Below are 6,000 nucleotides of genomic sequence, written 5' to 3' on the forward strand. Positions count from 1 at the left end.
TTATTATCGTGTTCTATATAAAACTTCTTTTTATCACGTGTAAAGTAACTAAACCTTGGCACAAACAATAGAACGCTTGAACGCATAGGGTTACCATTTGCAATTTTATATTAAAATAAAAAGTACTACAAAAAATAGTCGAATTTGTGGTTGCATATTGTGTCAGCTTAATTATGTATATTAAACACAACCTCCTTTTTCAAAGACTGTTTTGTTTGTGCTTTGTATTTCCTTCTCCTGGTATGAGTGCATGCCATTAAGGGCGAATATAAATATAAATTAATACTTTATTTAAAAGGCGATTAACAATATAAGCTTCTAAAGAAACGTGCATTTGTATTTGTAATATGTTAAATTACATATTAGTTTCAGGTATCAAATTAAGGTAACATTGATGTGCTCTTATTAACTGTGGACTGTATTTGGCAGATGTGTCAACTGTCATCAATCATTATAAGAACCAAATTTAATTTATAGATGTATTACTCGTAAATCGTAACCTTACAGGAATGTCTTTTGCTCTATTAATGCGCTTAGGCAACTGAAAACTATATATAGATGCAAAGCCGATTCAACAAGATTTGAGGTAAGCGTAGGTCTTGAAAAGCCTAATTGAGCAGCAGCCCTATAAGTGAGTGACAAGAGCTCGTGAACGTGCTGAGGAAAAATTTAGATACTCTGTCTATTTTTACATTACAAAAGAAGTTATTATCTGTGTTTGTGATTCATGCTCTGTGCATTACTTATGATGCTCACCTTATATGATTTAGTTTCTCTCTTAAGACTTAGTAAATGTGAATAAAACTCAAATCTTATCTAATGATCTCGTTCGACGACCGTTCAATATTTACAGCGCTCAACTTTAAAAATATTTGCCCCCAGCCGTAGGAATATCAAAATATTGATTCTGATTTAATGTCATTTATACGAGTTTAAAAATCTAATATGTAGTTCAGTTTCGCGGTCATATGGAAGGGAAGGCTAAATTAGCCTCTAAGAAGATGGTACTTCACTACCGAACTCTATATACCCAAATGCGGGCCCACATGGAGTACTGTTCTCACCTCTGGGCGTTCCACTAATACATGTATTCAACGTAGTCCGCATTTACCACGAAAAGTGTTCAGAGGGGTTGTTCGATTAATACCTGCAGCTGAGTTTCAGCTTTGGACGTCGATCGTCGTCAGTAAATATTATAAATGCAGCAAAATTTAACGATTTCGTGAATAATAATCGCGTCCTCATATCCATCATACATCATATCTGATAGCAAATGATTAAGTTTCATTATCTTTATCAGTTATTGGTATTTATCATATGACAATTATTAAAATGGATTATGAGAATTATTCCATATAATTATATTTATGCCTTTGATTTGATCATCCTATTATATTATACTCAAAGACCTATTCAAAATATTATCTATGTATATACAACCAACGACGTACATCAATTTTTGAATAAATCCAACGAATTGTGCGTCAACATTTTACCTCATTAAAAGCTAAACATCTGACAAATGTGACAAAACTAGAAGTCTTAAAATTAGTTATAGTAGTAGTAAAGTGTAGTAGTAATTAGATTAATGTTTTTATGTAAAGTAGTGGAGAAAACGAGCCTTTCGGCCAAAAATTCAATTGCCATAGCTCATGGACAAATATTCCATCAATGAACATCTTATCGTATTTTTTTAAATTTTGTAGATCTTGTTTATAATTTAACCTAGTGGAAACGACACTTTTTTTTCCGTATCACTTTTTGACCCACGGATATATAGAACATTATTTTTAGAAAAGTAGCTGTTGTATAAAAAATACACAAGCCACAGCTCTTGCCTGACGTTTTCAACCTCAAAACCCCTATACAACCTAAGATGGTTGTATGTCCAACCGTTTTTAAATTATAATTGTATTCTTGTTTAAGGAAATTAATCATTAATTTTATTTTTTTAATTGATACGTCTTTTTGTCTTGATATAAACGTTTAAACTATGATAAGATAAGAAGTTTTGTCAGTCAATGCATTATAAAATTGTTCGTGTTGTTCCCACGAGAATGTAAGTGCATGCTCCTATTTCACCCTGCCTACTGCTGATGCAAATCTTTGTTTTTTTTTAAACTATTAATTAGTGCATTAGTCGCAACTCCTTACAAACATTATGTTAAATAAAAACTTGGCGATTAAAAAGAGTGGCGAAAAGTTTATTGCCAGTCGTCCGTTCTACGTCCTTGATTTGAGAACTGACAGGAAATGTAAAATTAGAATAATTTATCATTGTATCATGTATTGGTCTATTGACGTTCATAAGTGTACATTGTGTTACCTAAATGAATTTGAATTATTAAGCATTTTCTAGAAGGCTGCTTCTAATGATTTGAGAAATCCTATTTAAAGATATTTTTCTTAATTTTAGCTTTATTAAATATCCTAAAGATATTCTTTCGTAACATAATCTATTGGTATCCTTCCAATAATTACATTTGACAGAACAAACCGCATGAGCAATTTAGTTGAAACAGTAAGGCATAAGTTTGACAACAATTATAAATAATTAAACTTATTATTATGACATTGTGTTAATGTTCTTATTATATGACATTATAATAAATGTATATGACATTTGCTTGCCTATTTTTTATATGGCGGATTGTGCGGATTTTTGTTATAACTCGATCTAAATATACCACTTTCTTTGCAAATAAACGAATAATAATGTAATTTGTAGGTTCCTTATCATAAACATATATATACTATTTTAATAGTTTAACTAACTATTATAATAGTATAACCTCTTTATTATCACGTGACTTATAACTAAGTGACAATAATTCACGTGAATATAAAAAAATCTATTATAGTAGTGTAAGTGAATTTTTTACGCCGGCTTTTTCACTCGTCCTACAATATCTGTCTTTTTTGCCGATGAGTAGGGATGCTGCGATACAAATTTAATGACGTGGAATAAGTGATACATGTATCTTATATTCTATTATTGAACAATTTTATTTAATTTTTTATAAGTAAGATTTTACCACACTGACATACCACAAATATTATAGGATACAAATTTTGACTGGTGGTATTTTAATTAGATAAGTTCTTTAAAAACATATCTATATGTGCTTTGCAATTAGTGCCACTTATGTAGCAGGCAGTATTTTGATCTTCGAAGAAATTAGATTTTTAAAATCCACGTGCAACTGAAAAACTTAAACATTCTACCCTCCTCTACTAAAACAAAGAATATGCCGCATAAAAAAACGACTGCAGTACAACACAGAAGAGCATTAATAGAGAAAGTACTACGATCCAAAGGTCCACGTGAAAAACAAGCGAAAACTAAAAGCAACAAGTACAAGAGCAAAAAAGGGCCTTGTGTTACAAAACTCTCAGAATTAGGGCCGTACAGTATTTTACGGCCGAATGGTTAGTGCCAATCAGCTTGCAAACAACGTCACAGAGTTAACGTCTGCATACTATATACATTGTAACTCACGTTTCTCGCATGACGTCACTGGGAAAATGAACTCGGCAGCCCAGTTTTGGATTTATGTCCAATCTACAAATAGAAAAAACCAATTGAACTTGAATTGAACACTTTTCAACAAGTTGTTGAACAAATTTAAAATTATAAAAATGTTCCCGATCGGGACGGGAAACGTCGAGTTTTATAATTTTAAATAAAATTTTGATAAATACCTATCACTGAGGTAACTTTACAAAAAATTACCGCATCTAAATTTTTGGAGTATTATAATATTGAGTTTGTTAGTCACGTTTAAATGCAAATTTTGAAACTGTACGTATGTCTCTTTTCTTGGCTATTTATCTATGAAAAAATACTATTTTTTAGTTTTTAGTTTTTTACTTATTACAAATAACAAATTTGGGGCCTTTTCAAACTTCTAAAACATTCAAAGATAGAAAATTTATTCGGTCATAACTTATATAAACAAAAAAACTTATATTTAAAACTTTTATTGCATTATTCACTTATTCTTAAAAGAAAAGTCATTGTTGGCAAATCCTTGAGACACCGGAGGCTAGAGCCCCTAGTGTGACGTTCTGGAATAAGCAGCTATGTATGAAAAAAGGGAAAACAAATATAATATATAATGCATTCACAATAGCAGCTTTATATTATGTCTTAATGATATAGTACTTGGTATATAATTGAAAATTATTATAATAAAACATTGAAGAACAAGGAAAATGTGTTATAAGATTTATATTGTCTTTGTGAGTTGCCTTTTTAAGAAATCATTTCCATTAATAAATAATATGTTGTGCCTATACGATAAATCACGCAAGTATGAACTTTTATTAGCAATTCAAGTAGGTTATGGGTTTAAGAGATGATTTTGCGTCATGTGTATGTTGTTTTCAACTTAGTAATTAAAGATACGAATTATTTTTATTATACGTTGAATAATCGTAAAATAAAAACCAAGGACAAATGAGGAGTCGAACAATCAAGATCTCATTAACAATTGCACCGCATATAAATAAACTTGAGTTTTGTCAAGCCTCCACCAGTTTTGTTTAGACTACCATTTATTTAATGATTGTTAAATCTACCACGCATCTTTTATATTTAAACAAAAATTGACGATCCAAAATAATAGTTAATTGTTAATTAAACGCTCTAGAACTGGCAGTAAATAAAAATTAGGAATCCGTAAATATTTTTGACGTTATCTAATTCATTTTTTCATATGCAAAAATGTTGTATTTATTTTTCGCAAACACTAAAAATGAAAATCTTTTAGGGAAAGAAATTATTAACGAAATTGAATATCATAAATTGATTTTCAGACTGATATGATTTATTGAAATTTACGATAAATATTACGAAACGCATAACGATGGTTATACAATATAAATTCGTTGAAAGTAACGGGTTTTCTTCGGGTGAAAATACAATTGTAATGTACAGAATGATAGCTTAGATAAATTTATAAATATTTTGTAATAATAATTCTAATAATTGGTTTTAGGTTTTCCAATTTAACCAAAATTTTCTTGAATTTATCATCAACGCGATTATCACACTAAAATCTGTTTAGTGTAACATAATCACCGCTTTGCATATAACTTCAAATTTACTATTGTACCTATCTTTGACACATTAATAACCACCATCACGTAATCCAATCACCAAAACATACCCCTCATCATCATTGTCATCGTCATCTTCATCAACACCATTGCAAGCTTCTACAACCACATCCGGTGGTGCACTCATTTCGGAAGATGCAAGACGGAACACCCGACCAAGTCTTGCAAAACCAATATACTGTTTCCGATCGCCCTTGGTATTTACGGCCACTATGATGTATATTATTAAATTAAGCGAACTTACTTCTATATAAGCATGCGCCGTCCATGCGGGTCATGAACGCACAGTTAGGGCTTCTCGACATAATCCTTTTAAATGTCTTCCTATGTTTCATATAGCTTTAACACCTATGCATTTATTTACACCTATAGGTGTCGATATTAGGTACCTAGTACCCGTATTAAAACAAGTAAAATGCAGTGTAGCGATGCATTACAGCGCTTTTCGATTCATTAAATTGTTTGTTGTACCAAACGTTTCACCAATATACCTAGGATGTTACAGGAGACAAACGGGCAGCAGACTCACCTGATGTTAAGTGATACCGCCTTCCATGGACACTCACACTGCCAGAAGACTCGCAAGCGCTGCCTTACTTTTTAAAAACTGGTACGCTCTTTTCTTGAAGGACCCTAAGTCGAATTAGTTCGAAAATACTTAAGTGGGCAGCTGGGATCTATTTTGGGACCCCTAAAGCAGGATTGGCTGAACTTCTTGCAATATGGGTGGAACTTCTCATCGAAAGTCCTATGAACCCAAACAATTTGAATAGTTGTGTTAATTTGATTGAATACTTATGTTTTATCGCTCTATTTGAATCTCTACGAGTAAGCGTCTTTTAACTATTGATTATAGAAAAGCTTTTAGTTAATTAAGTA

The 6,000-nt window shown here is 31.4% G+C and overlaps 1 protein-coding gene across 1 annotated transcript in view; it reads right to left on the minus strand.

Moving 5' to 3' along the window:
• LOC123715698 (eye-specific diacylglycerol kinase) overlaps positions 1 to 5,286 on the minus strand; it is a 157,122-nt gene extending 151,836 nt beyond the window's left edge. The window contains exon 1 of the mRNA XM_045670925.1: positions 5,172 to 5,286. The gene's annotated coding sequence lies outside the window, so the exon portion shown is untranslated. The remainder of the gene's footprint in view (positions 1 to 5,171) is intronic.
• Positions 5,287 to 6,000: the final 714 nt, after the last annotated feature.

The sequence above is a fragment of the Pieris brassicae genome, chromosome 10 (assembly GCF_905147105.1).
Source record: "Pieris brassicae chromosome 10, ilPieBrab1.1, whole genome shotgun sequence".
Taxonomy (NCBI): domain Eukaryota; kingdom Metazoa; phylum Arthropoda; class Insecta; order Lepidoptera; family Pieridae; genus Pieris; species Pieris brassicae.